This window comes from Chlorocebus sabaeus, chromosome 7 (genome assembly GCF_047675955.1).
Source record: "Chlorocebus sabaeus isolate Y175 chromosome 7, mChlSab1.0.hap1, whole genome shotgun sequence".
NCBI classification, from domain to species: Eukaryota; Metazoa; Chordata; class Mammalia; order Primates; family Cercopithecidae; genus Chlorocebus; species Chlorocebus sabaeus.
The window spans coordinates 92,898,146-92,915,272 of NC_132910.1; positions in this window are offsets into that span (position 1 = coordinate 92,898,146).

Genomic DNA, 17,127 nt, shown 5'->3' on the forward strand with positions numbered 1-17,127 from the left:
TATAAACATATCTCTCTCTCTCTCTCTCGATTTTCACACACTTGGAAATACTCAGAAACCTGCACCCCCTTCTCTCTCCGTAGGACAATGCAGAGAGGCACAGTGGACTCAGCTAGACTGGAAGAGCCAGACACAGCATGGCCTGAGAGGGCCTATGACAAATCATCTTTTGTCATAAGTTACCAAGGTTAGAATTATGGTTGTATAAATCAACTTTCTGATACAAATTTCTTTTTCAATTATGTCCATATATAGTCTTCAGTATACTATGAATATGCAGTTGTATATTACTGGTATATGTGTTATCACATTGTTAAGAAAAATCTATCTTTGCCCCAGCCTGCCTGTCTCTGTGCCGGGCTGGATAAGGCATAGGGGAATTTTACTGAGAATAAACTTCATTCTGCGCTGGGGCTGGCAGGGGTGTCAAGGGAAGAGGAAAAGCTTGAATCTTTAAAAATAGTTGGCCATTTGCAATTACAATTCTTTTCTACTCTTAAGTATTCAATAGGGAAAAGGACAGACATGACCTTTGAAAGGGGCTGGTAGTTTTCTGGAAGCTGCTGTGGCTGGTTAACAGAAACGAGATATGGTCCAAGTTGCAAAGATGCTAAAACTATTTTATAAAGAAAAGGAGATATAACTTGAAAACCGTCACTTTCTGTAGACTTTAGGGGACTGCTGCTATTCACCCTTCCCATATAACAGAATGCAATGCAGAGAACACAACCTCTTCTTCACATAGTCCTTTTCATCTGGGTCCTTCTTTCAGCTTCCCTGGTGATCTGCACTGAATGTCAGAGCTGAGACTCCAGCAGTTGTCCTTTGTCAGCAAAGCTTTACCCCATCGGGGGAGTAACTCTGACCTTTATTGTCCTCAAACATCACTCATGGCTCACGTATTTAAGAAAACCTCATTGAAGACTCAATGGTAACAACCAAATAACAACAACAACAACAACAACAACAACAACAAATAGAAGAGCTCATTACACGAGAATCTTAAAACTTGATATAAACTCTGATACTTTCCTGATCTTACCCCAACACCTGTTCTTACAGGGTGATATTATGTAGATCTCTTTTCTCAATCTGAACTTGCTGGTGTAGTCTATGTCCTAGTTGTCTTTACTAAAAACTAGAAAAAAGAAAGAGGAAGGAAGGAAGGAAGGAAGGAAGGAAGGAAGGAAGGAAGGAAGGAAGGAAGGGAGGGAGGGAGGGAGGGAGGGAGGGAGGGAGGGAGGGAGGGAGGGAGGGAGGGAGGGAAGGAGGGAGGGAGGGAGGGAGGGAAGAAGGGAGGGAAGAAGGGAAGGATGGAGGGAGGCAGGCCTCTTTTTTGACAGCTTTTAGTCCACAGCCCCAAATACCTTTATCTGAACCCAGGCCAAAATATTAAAAGTACTCTCATTATAATCTGTTCAGATAACTCAGTTTGAGTTGCTGTCATGGTATTTGTGTTATTTTGCTGGATTCATGACTTAAAAAATCTTGATCTAAAGCTCAGTCTTCTCATTACTTTTCTAGTAAAGAGTTTTCCCAAGAAAATGTCTTATCAGTGCAGTTCTTTCCAATTTAAACAAAAGACCTCATCAAGGCTAATTTACATTTCATTGTATTTTATTGTGTTAAGAACACATGAGATCTACCCCCTTCTTAAGAAATTGTTAAGTGTATAGTGCATTATTGTTGGTACAATGTTGCACAGTAGATCTCTAGAGCTTATTATTTTCCCTGACTGAAACTTTATTCCTGTTGATGAGCAACACCATTCTCTCTTCCCCCAGGCCCTGGCTACTGCCCTTTCACTGAGTTCATAAATTTGACTATTTTGCACATCTCATATATGTGGAATCATACAATGTTTGTCTTTCTGTGACTAGTTTATTTCACTTAGCACACTATTTCCAAGGTTCTTCTGCACTGTTGCAAATCACAGAACTCAAAGTGGATTTAAGACTTACATGTAAGGTCCCAAACTGTGAAAGTTCTAGAAGAACCATAGGGGAAAAACTTCATGGAAATGTTCTTGGGGATGATTTTATGCGTAAGACACCAAAAGCATAGGCAACAAAAACAATAACAGACAAGTGAAATGACATTAAACTAAAAATCTTCTACACAGTGAAAGAAACAATCAATAGAGTGAAAGGGCAGCTAATAGAATGGGAAAAATATTGCAAACCATATGTCTGATAAGAGGTTATAATCTAAAGTACATAAGGAAATTCTACAACTCAATAGTAATAAATAATAAATAAATAAAAACACCTGATTTTAAAATGGGCTAAGGAGAATAGATACTTCTCCACAGAAAACGTAAAACTGGCCAACAAGTATGTGAAAAGATGCTCGACATCACTAATCATTAGGGAAATGTAAATCAAAACCATAATGAGATATCACCTCATACATGCTCCAATGGCCATTATAAATAAAACTGAAGCAAAACAAGACAAAAAAAATCAGAAAATAATATGTGTGCACAAGGACATGGAGAAATTGGGACCCTTGTACACTGTTGGTGAGAATGCAAAATAGTGCAACCACTAGGGAAGACGGTATGGAGATTCCTCAAAAAATTAAAAATAGAAGTACCGTATGATCCAGCAATCCTACTTCTGGTTCAGTTCACTAGAATTGAAATCAGGTTTTTGAAGAGATCTTAGCACTCTTATGTTCATTGCAGTATTATTCATAATAGCCAAGATGGGAAAAAAACTGAAATGTTCTTAAACTGTCACATTAATCATTTTAAATGTTTATTTGAGCAAGTAGCAATTTACAAATTGGACAGCACCCAATTGTGGTGCTAGTTGGGGAGGGGAGGGAAAGTTTCAAAGAAAGGGCTTTACAAGGTGAGTGGGAAAGCAAAGCAAAGAAAATACTTGTTTACAGTTATGTAGTTGCCTTATTTGGATTACCTAATGGAAATTTCTACTTATGCAGTTTGAGGTTAGTTAGTAGTTTCTGATTGATTAAGTTTAAATTTTATTTCTCTCTAAGTTAGTTATAAGAAAGGCATTCAAGTTAGATTTAGGTTGCTTATATTGAATCCCACGGCACTAAAGCTGCCTCTGGTAAATTGCCTCCTATTTAATTATTTTAGCAATGTTTATTGACAGATAAATGAATAAACAAAGTGTGATATATCCACAGTGGAATACTATTCAGCCTTTTAAATAAACAAGGGCAAATGTTTATTTCTTCATTGAAATGTTAAAATTATCTATGATGCCAAAATGAAAACCTCTATAGTTTTGATAATGTTAGTATTAAAGAACACCTCCAAGAATCAATGGAAGATATTATGTAAAGAGGTGTTAAGCCTTTATGATGAAAAAGGGAAAAGAGCTGCTCTCAAATGTTTAGTGACCAGATTAGCAAATGACTAATACTTAACTTTTTTGTATGTAAAATTTGTAGCTAAACTTCTTGGTAAATTGAGTTTTTAAAATCAGGAAGAAGGACTTCTGCTTCTGGAAAGATGGAGTAGACATTTTTTTTTCCTATTTCTTCTACTAGATTCAACTAAAAACTCTGGACATTACATATAAAATAAACATAAGAAGACACTGAAGGTAGAAAAAGAAGACAGACTAGCTAGCAACCTCCGGATTCAAGGAACAACATTCTGGTTACTTGGGTTTTTTCTTTGCCTCATATATCTTAGTCGAAGAAGCTGGCAATCTGCAAACACCAACAGATACAGAAAATAAAAGACCCATAAAAGGCCATTTTTTTTCTAGCCAAAGTACCAGGAAAGAAACATCCTAGCAAGACAAAAGTATTTTATACAGTAAATGCTCTATTCTAGCCATCTACCACAGAAGAGAACTGTGGCTCCACACTTACCAGTAAGGGTGGGGAAAGTAAACTTCCACTGAGTAGGGAAGTAAACTTCCACTTTTGCTAGGCTGTAATAAGGCACCTAATTCCTCCCTTCTGGTGTCAGAGAAGGCCAAGTAGAAAGCCAAGACTTTCATCCTTATTGGTAGATAATGAGCCATCTCCCTCCCCGTGATGTCAGTGGTGACTACTTGTGGATGCAGAATTTCTATCCATCTTAAGGTGACCTCCACCCACTCCTGACTGGAGTGCTATCAGAGGAAGTTAAATAGAGAATCAGGATTGCCATCAACACCAGTGGTAATAAGACCCCTCCATTCTGGTGTAAGCAGAGGCTCTGTGGGGAGCAGTTACAAGGCACTCCTATCCCTTCCAGACAAGGAGATGTTCAGTGGAGGCCTACTGGAGTGCTGTAAGTCCATCCATTTCCTGCAGCAATGAGGAATCCTCCTACCCTCAGGTGTCAATGCTTGCTAATTGTGGAACCTGTGCTTCTATCCTCACCTGGCAATAGGTGGTGCTCACATCTTTCCATGCTAGAATGGTGTCAAAATAAGACAGCTAAACAGAAAGATTAAACAAGAACAAGAGTTTCATAAAACACCTCAAATATCCAGGTTTCAATTGAAAAACACTCATTATGCCAAGGATCAGAAAGATCTCAAAAATGAAAAAAGGCAATCAACAGATGCCAAAACAGAGATGAGAGCAATGTTAGAAATATCTGACGAAGATTTTAAAACAGCCATCATAAAAATTTTTCATTAGCAATTTATAAACATATTAGATAAAAAATTAGAATGTCTCAGAAGAAAGAAAAATCTCAACAACAATGCAGAAGATATAAATAAGAACCAAATGGAAATTTTAGAACTAAACAATACCATAACTATAAAAATAACTCAATGAACGGGCTCAAAAATTGAATAGAATGGAAAGAAGAGTCAGAGGACTTCAAGATAGAAAACCGAAATTACTTAATCTGTAAAACAAATTAGACAGAAAAAAAAAAATAGAGCTTTAGGAACCTGTATGTGGAGGCTAAAGTAACTTCATCTTGGATGCTAATCCACTGTGTTGACATCTGATTAACCCCTATTCTAGGAAGGCCTCTGAGATTTCCAGTATGCCTTTTGTTTCTTGGTGAAGAGCCCTTACTTACTATAAATCCTGCCCTTAGGTCAAAATAACCTTGATGTTATCGTACTTCAATTGTGCTACACATCCCTTTGGAATGTGGGAGGTTCCACCATCTGGTCTCACCACAGCCCAAAACACAGACATGGTTTCTATTTGTAGGTCCTTATTAAACACATATTTCTGAGAAACTGGATATGCCAGCCTCTTTCTTTGGCCTCTCAACTTCCTTGGACTTTGAGGATAGGCTTGTATAGAATAGGCCCACCATGGAACACTGTGAAACTATAATAAAGTTCTAACTCTCATGCCATCTACATCTGGAAGGAAGATAAAAAAGGGAGAGAATAAAAAGGTACTCAAAGAAATAATGACTGAAAACTTCCCAAATTTGACATAAAGCACAATCCTATAGATTCAAGAACCTGAGTGAACTCCCAAAAGAAAAAACAAAGGAAACTCCAAGAAACATGTAGTCAAACTTCTGAAAACTAAAGATAAAGAATAATTATTAAAAACAGCAAGCGCTGAAAGAAAAGAACTGTCTATTTAGAATCTTATATCTAGCATAAATATTCTCATAATAAAAAAGCTGTCTAAAGAGACATCCTTAAAAATAGTACAGATAAATGAAAATTGAATTATAAGAAATGTTTAAGATAGCACCAGGAAAAAGGAAGCAGAGAAATAAAAAGCAAACATGATAAATGAAAAACCAAAAATAAAATGGCTGGCTTGAGCCCTAAAATATCAATAATTACATTAAAACTAAATGGTTTAAATACTCCAATTAGACTTTTATAACTTACATACTTTGCAGATAACATGATTGTCTACAGAGACTTCCAAGGGCTGTACACAATAAAACCCCTGGAACTAGTAAGTGCTTTCAGCAAGGTTTCATAAACATAAAAAGCTCTGTTATTAGGTTGTTGCAAACATAATTGCAGTTGTTGCATTCTTGAAATTTGCTGTTTGATATTGGAATACATTCTTAAATAAATGTAGTTATGTTGTACTTCATTTTAAGGCACATTTCTTGCTTTTTTTTTTTTTTTTTTTGCTAATGACTTATTACTTGCTCTTCATTTTATATTTATTTTAGACTATGGAAATGATATTAGATAAAAAGCAAATTTGAGCGATTTTCATACTGAGTTCAAAATAGGTCATAAAGCAGCAGAAACAACTTGCAACATCAACAGTGCATTTAGCCCAGGAATTGCTGACAAAAGTATAGTGCAGTGGAGGTTCAAGAAGTTTTGCAAAGGAGACAAGAGCGTTGAAGATAAGGGGCTTAGTGACCAGCCATGTGAAGTTGATGACCAGTTGAGAGCAATCATTGAAGCTGATCCTCTAACAACTACATGAGAAGTTGCCAAATAATCAATGTCAACCGTTCTATGGTTGTTTGGCATTTGAAGCAAATTGGAAAGGTGAAAAAGTGATAAGTGGGTGCTTCATGAGCTGAGTGAAAATTTAAAAAAATTGTCATTTTGAAATGTTGTCATCTTTTATTCTATGCAACAACAATGAACCATTTCTCAATCGGATTGTGATGTGTGACGAAAAGTGGATTTTATATGACAACCAGCTCAGTGGTTGGACCGAGAAGCAGCTCCAAAGCTCTTCCCAAAGCCAAACTTACACCAAAAGAAAAAGCCTTTGTCACTGTTTGGTGGTCTACTGCCAGTCTGATCCAAAATAGCTTTCTGAATCTTGGCTAAATTATTACATCTGAGAAGTATGCTCAGCAAATCGATGAGATAAATTGAAAACTGCAATGACTGCAGCAGGCATTGGTCAACAGAAATGGCCCAATTCTTCTCCACGACAACGGCTGACCCCATGTCACACAACCAGTGCTTCAAAAGTCGAATGCATTGGGCTACAAAGTTTTGCCTCATCTGTCATATTCACTCGACCCCTCGCCAACCAATTACCACTTCTTCAAGGATCTCAACAAGTTTTTGCAGGGAAACCACTTCCACAACCAGTAGGATGCAGGAAATACTTTCCAAGATTTCGTCAAATTCTGAAACACATGTTTTTACACTACAGTAATAAACAAACATTTCTTATTGGTAAAAATGTGTTGATTGTAATGGTTCCTATTTTGATGGATAAAGATATGTTTGAGACTAGTTATAATGATTTAAAATTCACAGTCCAATATGTAAAATGTTGTAAAATTACTTTTACAACAACCTAATATATTTCTAAATAGTAGCAAAGAATGCATGATAGTAATACTAAAACTACAATACCACTAAAAATCAGGAAAAAAAGAGACACTTAGGTATAAATCTAACAAGACATGTAGAGGACTGTATGAGGTATCAGAGTATTCTAGAAACTACAAAGTGCTGAGAAATCAAATAGATAAGAAGCCTCAACATGGTACAACTGTTCATTCTGCTCAAATTGATATACAGATTTAATGTAACTTTTATTGAATTACACGAGATTTTTTTTCTCTATATAGACAAGATTATTCTAAAATGTGTATGAAAAAACAAAGGAAGTAAAATAGCTAAAATGATTTATTTAATTAATAATAAAGTAAAATTTTAATCAGTCTAAATGATTTCAAGACTAATTGTATAGGTAGGTAGAGTATTCAAGACTGCATAGTATTGGTAGAAAAGTAGCTCAATGGAACAGAATAAAAACTGTAGAAGCCGACCCATAAAATATGCCGAACTATTTTTTATTATCAGACTTGTTTTTTTAAAAAAGGAATTCTAGGTTTATAGAAAATTGAGTGGAAAGTAGAGAAAATTCCTATATAGCCTCTTGTCCTACCCAGTTTCCCTTATAACATATTATTTAGTGTGGTATATTCATTACAATTCATCAGAGATATTGGTCTGTATATTTTTTTCTTGTTGTGCACTTAATTAGCTTTGCTTTCAGGGTGATGCTGGCTTTGTAGAATGTGCTAGGGAGTATTCTCTCATTCTTGATTTTTTAGAACAGTTTCAGTAACATTAGTTTCAGTTCTCCCATGTATGTCTGAAATAAATTGGCTGGAATCCAGCTGTCTAGTCCTGGGCTTTCCCCTGCCACTCCCAGGGAGATGTTTTATAACTGATTCAATTTCGCTATTCATTATTGACTTGTTCAGGATTCCTGTTTCTTCCTGGTTCTATCTTAAGAGGCTGTATGTTTTCAGTAATTTACCCATTTCCTCTAGATTTTCTAGTTTGTGTGCGTAGAGATGCTCATAATAGCCTCTGATGAGCTCTTCTGTTTCTCTCCTGTCAGCTGTAATGATATCTTTATCACTTTTTATTGTGCCTATTTTAATCTTCTCTATTTTCTTGGTTAATCTAGCTAGCATTCTATCAATTTTATTTATCATCATTTTCAAAGAAGCAAGTTTCTGTTTCATTGATCATTTGTATTGTGTTTTTATTTTGATCTCAATTTATATAGTTTTGTTAATTTTTGTTATTTATTTTCTTCTGCTAGCTTTAGGTGTGGTTTGTTCTTGTTTTTCTAGTTGTTTTAAGTGCAATGTTAGGTTGTTTATATGAAACCTTGTTATCTATTTGATGTAGGCATCAACATTATAAACTTTACTCTTAGCATTGCTTTTGCTGTATCCCAGAGGTTTTGGTATGTTGTGATTCTATTTTCATTCTTTCCAGAAATTTTTCGATTTTTGCCTTAATTTCATTTTGACCTAACAATTATTCAAAAGCAGATTATTTAGTATTTGTGTAGTTTTAAGGGATCCTCTGGGTGTCAATTTATAGTCTTATTCCCCTGTGGTCTGAATAAGGTACTTAATATTATTTCAATTTTTAAAAATTAACAAGAATTTCCTCATGGCCTAGCACATGGTTAATTTTTGAGACTATCCCTTGTGCAGGCAAGAAGAATGTATATTCTATTGTTCTAGGGTGGAAAATTCTGTAAATGTCTGTTAAGTCTAGCATCCAATTTAATCAGAATTTCTTTATTGATCTTTTGCATCAATGACCTGTCTAGTGCTGTCAGTGGGGTATTGACATTCACTATAATGTTATTGGTATCTGTATATTTTCTTAGGTCTTAGACAAATACTATGTAGTATTTGTCTTATCCATCTGGGTGCTCTGGTGTTGAATTCATCTCCTTATCATTATATAATGATGTTCTTTGTCTTTTTAAACTGTTGTTGATTTTAAGTGTTTTATCTGATATATGCATAGCTATTCCTGCTCACTTTTGGTTTTTGTTTGCATGCAGTATCTTTTTACTCACATTTATTTGGAGTCTGTAAATGTCTTTACCATATAGGTAGGTTTCTTCTATGCAGCATATAGTTGGATCTTGTTTTGTTATCCATTCTACTGGCCTATATATTTTAAGCAGAGCATTTAGTCCATTTATATTTATGGTTAGTTTTGGTACATGAGGTTTTGTCCCTGCCATAATGTTAGCTATTACTTGTTGCTTTGCAGTCTCAATTCTGTAATTGTTTTATATAAACTGTAAGTTTTACATTTTCATGTGTTTTTTGATGATGACAATCATCCTTTTGTTTCCATGTTTAGAACTTCTTTGAGCATTTCTTGCAGGACCAGTCTAGTGTTGATGAGTTCTTAGTGTTTGCTTATCTTAAAAAGACTTTATTTCTCTTTAATTAGTGAAGATTAGTTTAGCAGGATACAAAATTCTTGACTGACATCTATTTTCTTTAAGAAGACTGAAAATAGGACCCCAGTCTCTTCTGGCATATAATGTTTCAGTTGAGAAGTCCACTGTTAGTATGATAAGATTTCCTTTATAGGCGATTAGATGCTTTTCATTGCCACTTTTAGCACTTTTTGGTTCATGTTTACTTTGGATAGTCTGATAACTATATTCCTTGGTGAGATTCTTGCAATGTATCTTTCAGGAGTTCTCTGAGTTTCTTATATCTGAATGTCTAGATCTCTAGCAAGACCAGGGAAGTTTTCCTGAATTATTCCCTTACTTTGTTTTTCGTACTTTTTAATTTTTCTTCTTCTCCCTCTGGAATATCTGCAAATCATATGTTTGGATGCTTTACATAATCCCGTATATCTCAAAGGCTTTGTAGATTCTTTTTGCTTTATTTTTATCTCACTGGGTTATTCCAAAAGACCTGTCTACCACCTGTAAAATTATTTTTCTGCTTGGACAAGCCTATTGTTGATGATTTCAACGCTATTTTGTAATTCCTTCAGTGAACGTTTAATTTCCAAAAGTTCTGGGCTTTTTTGGGTTTTTTTTGTTTGTATTTTTAATATTATCTGTCTCTTTTTATATCCGGAATTGTTTTTCTGAATTCTTTGTGTTGCTTTTCAACTTTCTCTTAGATATCATGGGCCTTCTTTAAAAGGCAATATTTTGAATTCTTTATCCGATATTTCAAAAATTATATTTTGGTTAATATACATTGCTAGAAGTTAAGGTGGTCCTTTGGGAGTGTTGTAACATTCTGGTTTCTTTTATACTTCCAGAATTGTTTCTCTGATTTCTTCTCATCTGGAAAAGCTATCTCTCTATATTTTAAAATTTCCTGCATTTTGATGGGATTTTTCTCCTCTTGAGGATGTGATTATAAGTGTGTTCTGCAGAATATCTGGCTTTGGTTCTGGGTTCTTTCAGTGGCAAAGACTCTGTATAAGTTCCTTGATTATAGATGGCCTTTGTATGGTGACTTCCTCAGATGCTGGGTGTAGTTACAATGCACTGCTTATGAAAGCAGGCTCACTGTGTCCTGTGAGGCTGGCATGGCAGAGGTATCAGGAAGTTTATCTCATTCACCGGTGTTGTGCACTCGTGTCAGCAGATTTTCTTTTAGGTTGTGCAGATCATTCTCCAAGGATTGAAAAGACAATCCTTTCTCCATTGAATTTCCTTTTACCATTTGTTAAAGATCAGTTGACTGTATTTGTATGGGTCTGTTTCTGTGCCCTCTACTCTGTTCCACTGATCTATGTGTTCATTCTTTATCAATATCACACTGTTTCTTTTACTGTAATCAGTAGTAACACAAATTATTTTGACAAAGGTACAAAAGTAATTCAACAAATTAGCAAGTGGTGCTGGAGCAATTGGGCTTATATGGACAAAAATATATTCATTTATCTAAATTTCACACTTTGTATAGGTACTGTTGATAAAAGATTTAAATGTAACAGTAAGACTCTTTTTTAAAAAATAAGGGGGAATTGGGATCTAGACTGAGGCAAAGAGTTTTTAGACATCAAAAGTAAGATATGTAAAATTAAACGGTGATAAATTATACTTATCAAAATTAGAAAACTGCTCTGTGAAAATTTTTTTAAAGAGATAAAAATATAAGCCATAGGCTGGGTGAAGATACCTGGAAATTACCTCTGACAAAGGATTAGTATCTAGATACTATATATCTATGTATATACATATCATAATTCAACTATGAAAAATCAAATAATTAAGTTAAAAATGAGCAAAAATCATAATGAGACATTTCACCAAAGAAAAACAGATGGGAACTTAGCTCATGAAAAACTGCTTAAGTTCATTAGCCACTAGTAAAATGCAAATTCAGACCAATGATATCTCATTAAAAACAATGAGCTATCACTAAACACCTAACAGAATGACTGAAATAGCAAGCAGTGACAATACCAACTGCTTGTGACAACATGGTGAACCTGGATCACTCACACATTGTAGAGCGTAAAATGACACAGTAATGCTGAGGAACTATTTGGTGCAGGACGTTTAGCTTTTACTCTATCTGGGCTCTCAACATGCCTTCCTCATTAAGTTTAATCATTTCTAGCTAACTTAAAATGAGAGAAATGATACTTTTTCTTTCACTTGAACATAGAGATCATTGCAGTGTTATTTATTAGCTTAATTTCAATATTGTTGTGTCTCAGGGAATTGGGAAGTCCAAGGACAGGGAGAGAGATGAGGGAATGGCTGATTGATGGGGAAGTCAGGATACACACATTTATTGATTAAGTTTACTGTCTTATTCGTGTGCAGTTTATGGCACCTAAAAACAATTACAATAGTAACATCAAAAATCACTGATTACAGATCACCATAACAGATACAGTAAGAATGAAAAAGTTTGAAATATTGCAAGAATTACTAAAATGTGACAGACGCAAGAAGTGAGTATGCTGTTAGAAAATTGGTGCTTATAGACTTGCTTGATGCAGGGTTGCCATAAACCTTCGATTTGTTAAAAAAAAAAAAAAAAAAAAAAAAAAAAATGCAATATCTGCAAAGCGAAGTAAAGCACAATACATAGTATCTATCTGTATAAAAAATAACAAGTTTTATTTAAAAAATCTTGGAGCAATATTCCATATTAAGATGTGCAAAGGAAAATAAAACAATCTTGGGATCCCCCAAACTTCTTATGCAAAAGGAAAAAAAGCTGAGTCTTGCAGTACTGTCTTCCAAATGAATATCTGTTACTAATACTGTCTCAGACAGATCCCTATGGATAGTAAAAGGCCTCCAGCATCTGCCGAAGGACTGTCTCCACAGGTCTTTCTGAAGTAAATTTTTTGCTGCCTTTTCATAAACAATGACATGCCAATTATAACCTTTAGGAGTTATCTAATTTTAGCTCCTAAAACTCCACACTGATACTGTCATTACAAGCTTGTCTTCTCAGGTGGAGAATAAAGTCCAGACTCATTTCCCACACCTACCCAGAGATATCTGCATAATTGGTTCTTCCTTTACTCCCCTTTTCTTTTCAAACATTCACCTTGTCTTATGTAAAATGTAGATTTACTGGGCACTAACTAAAGTATCTCCTTCCCTACATACCTTCCCTCTCCAACTCTAAGGGAAGACATAAATACTAAATTTCCTGAAAACCTTTTTGGAGAAATAGCCAAACATCTTTCTGTGGCTTGTCTTTTTCCTGGATGCACCATAAGCAGGCTTAATAAACCTCAGTGATTAAGAGTTATGCCTCAGTCGCTCATTTTAGTTGTCAGATGCCATCATAGGTCAAGGTTCCTACAAAAAAAAGTCAAACCAGAGCGATAGCTGGCTTTATTTCCCAAGCTCAATCCTTGTGGAATTGGAAAGTGGAGAAACAAAACAACAAAGCTTGGGAAGTGGAGAAACAAAACAACAACAACAAAGAAATGTAGAAAATAATTTAAAAACTCTTGGCATGAGGGGCCTTATTTTGAACCTTTGCGCAGGGATGCAGCTTTTCCCTGAAGAAGGAAAAAGGCAGGTGAGGCTGTGGGAAGACAACATATAAAGGAACTGTTTAAAGTTCTGCTTTTGCTTCTTCTCTGACATTGCCTCAGGACAAACAGTGCCTGATCCTTGCACTGGCTGCTACTCAAAACTCTAGTCCAGTTACCATTAGAAGTAAATTCATGCCTGATAAGAAGTCTTGTAGCTATGAAGATGAGATTAAAAAAAAAATACATTCAAGCAGTTATTTCCAATACCTCCCTATTCAAATTCTGCAAGGTCTAGTAAATTATATTTAAGAGGCTCTCCTAATAAACTTATCCCATATTTGTGGGAATTAGGAATGTTTTTATTGTTCTGTTTATCTTTTGGTCTCTGGGGCTCTCTCCTCAAGAGCTCATCCAGCTCCTTCATCCCAGGAGGTGACTGGAACTCACTAGACTGGAGACTGCTTTTCTTCCACATACACTGCCTGACAATGTAGCCAGCATTCTCATGGGATATAAGCTCACAAACTAAAATAATAAGTCTTTGAAGAATTCAAATGTTTCAAAAGAAATTAAATATGCTGTATTAAAGATTCTATTAGAGCACAAGTACTAGAACAAAAGGACCAAGATTATAAAATTATCCAAATTAACATATGAAAAGAGATAAGGGAAAATATTAGGAATAATAAAGGTACAAAGTTTTTAAAAATCAAGCTATATTAGTTATGAAAAACAAAATAATTGAAATAGATAAATAAGCTTCAAATAATTTTAAAACTATGAAAGGTCTCAGACTGAACAACCCATAATAGGTCAAAGAGGAGCATTAAGGAAAAGCACATACCTATTTGCTATCTGTGGTGAATCTGTACAGGTATATAGCAATCTCAATTATTCCCTCTGCAGAAGAAAAAAAATTCAACCAAGGAGCATAAGGCAGAATGAAAGAGTGAGATAAGTTTTAGAATAGGAGTGAAAGTTGATTAAAAGGCTTTAGAGTAGGAATGAAAGGAAATAAAATACACTTGGAAGAGGGCCAAGCAGGCAACTTGAGAAATCAACTGTGTGGTTTGAACTGGAGTTTTACATGCTGGTGTGTGTATTACTTCATTTTCACAATGCTATTAAAAAAAAAACTACCTGAGACTGGGTAATTTTTAAAGAAAAAAGGATTAACTGACTTGCAGTTCCACATGGCTTGGAGGCCTCAGGAACCTGACAATCAGGGCAGAAGGTGAAGGGAAGCAAGGCATGTCTTACATGGCTACAGGAGAAAAAGAGTGAGGCAGAAAGTGCCACACACTTTCAAACAAGGTCTTGTGAGAACTTAATCATTGTCACTAGCACAGAAAGTGGGAAGTCCATCCCCATGATTTAATCATTTCCTATGAGATCCCTTCACTGACACATGGGGATTACAATTCAAGATGTGATTTGGGTGGGGACACAGAGCCAAACCATATCATTCCACCCCTGCACCATTCCAAATTTCATGTCCTTCTCACGTTTCAAAACACAATCACACCTTCCCACCAGTCCCTCAAAGTCTTAACTCATTCCAACATTAACCCAAAAGTCCAAGTCCAAAGTCTCATCTGAGACAAGGCAAATCCCTTCCACCTATGAGCCTATAAAATTAAAAGCAAGTTCATTACTTCCAAGTTACAATGGAGTACAGGCATTGGGTAAATATTCCCATTCCAAATGGAAGAAATTGGCCAAAGAAAAGGGGCCACAGGTCCTATGTAGGTCTGAAACCCAGTGGGGCACTCATTGAATCTTAAAACTCTAAAATGATCTCCTTTGACTCCATGTCTCACATCCCGGTTATGCTGATGCAAGGGGTAGATCCCAAGGCCTTGGACAGCTCTGCCTCTGTGACTCTGCAGGGTATACCCTCACAGCTGCTTTCACAAGCTGTCATTGAGTACCTGCTGCTTTTCCAGGACCATGGTGTAAGCTGTCAGTGGATCTACCATTCTGCAGTCTGGAGTATGGTGGCCCTCCTTTCACAGCTCCACCAGGTAGTGTCCTGGGGGGACTCTGTGTGGGGGCTCCAATCCCACACTTCACCACTGCACTGCCCTAATGGAGAGTCTCCATGAGGACTCTGCCCCTGCATCAGACTTCTGCTGGGACACCCAGGCATTTTCATACATCCTCTGAAATCTAGGCAGAGCCTCCGAAACTCTTGCCTTCTGTGCACCTGCAGGCCCAACAACACGTGGAAGATGCCAAGACTTGGGGCTTGCACTGTCTGAAGCAATGGCCTAAGCTGTACCTTGACCCCTTTTAGCCATGGCTGGAGCTGAAACTGGAATGGCCAGGACACAGGACAGCATGTCCTAAGGCTGCACAGAGCAGCAAGCCCCTGTGACCAGTCCACAAAACCATTTTTTCCTCCTAGGCCTCCAGGTCTTTGATGGGAGAAGTTGCCATGAAGATCTCTGAAATGCCTTGGAGACATTTTCCTCACTGTCTTAAGGATTAACATCCAGTTCCTCTTTACTTATGCAAATTTCTGCAAATACTGGTTTGATCTCCTCCTCAGTAAATGGGTTTTTCTTTTCTACCATATGGTCACAGCAAATTTTCCAAACTTTTATGCTCTACTTCCCTTTTAAACTTAAGTTCCAATTTCAGATCATCTCTTTGTGAACACATAAGACTGTACATAGTTAGGAGCATCCAGACCACTTTGTAACACTTTGCTGCTTAGAAATTTCTTCCACCAGATACCCTAAATCATCTCTTTGAAGTTCAAAGTTCAACAGATCTCAAGGACGGGGGAAAATGCCACCAGTATCTTTGCTAAAGCATAGCAAAATTTACCTTACTCTAGTTCCCAATAAATGTGTTGTCTCCATCTGAGACCACTTCAGCTTGGATTTCATTGTCCATATCACTATTAGCATTTTGATCAAAACCAGTCAACAAGTCTCCAGGAAGTTGCAAACTTTCCCACATCTTCCTGTCTTCTTCCAAGCCTTCTAAATTGTTCCAATTTCTGCATGTTATCCAGTTCCAAAGTCGCTTCCACAGTTTCAGATATCTTTATAGCAGTGCCCCACATCTGGTACCAGTTTTTTTGTATTTGTCTGTTTTCAAACTGCTATAAAAAACTACCCAAGAGTGGGTAATTTATAAAGAAAAGAGGTTTAATTGACTCACAGCTCTGCATGGCTGGAGAGAAAGGAAACTTAGAATCATGGAGGAAGGCAAAGGGAAAGCAAGGCATGTCTTACATGGCAGCAGAAGAGAGAAACAGGGAGAGCAAAGAAAGCCACACACATTGAAACCATGGTATCTCATGAGAACTCACTCACTATCATGAGAACAGCAAGGCAGAAGTCTGCCCCCCATGGTTCAATCACCTCCTACCAGACCCTACCTCAGACACATTGGGATTACAATTCAAGATGAGATTTGAATGGGGACACAAAGCCAAACCATATCAGCATGCTTCTGGGGTCTTATATTCCTTATCCCCTGATTCTTTCCTTGGCATGGACTGCCTGTATGTGCAGTGGCCTGTTAGCACTTGGGAGGGGAGCATGCGCAGTTTGTTTACTGGAATTGTATGCATTCTCACATGAAGTATTTTTCCATTACCAGTCAAATGTCCCTAGAAGTTCGTATACCAGTTAAATTCTATCAGTTTTGTCTCTTAATGCACATGCTTGGGGCAATTTGCCCAACTCCCAACGTCTGAGAACTTATTGGAAAGCTACTGATCACCAGTTTCAGGTGTTTCTGTTTATTGGAAGACTGTTTTTCCCTGGCACTGGTTGTGAACAATTATTATATTAGAGAGAAAGTTAACCACTGCCTGACCATCACCTAATGGCTGCCTGATATCCTTGGGTCAGGGGCAGTAGGAGCAGGTGGAGGGGGATGGGGAATCCCTCTCCTGCTCTGCTCATGTCCTACTAGCTACTTGCTATAATATATCCATGCTAAAATGGTGTGT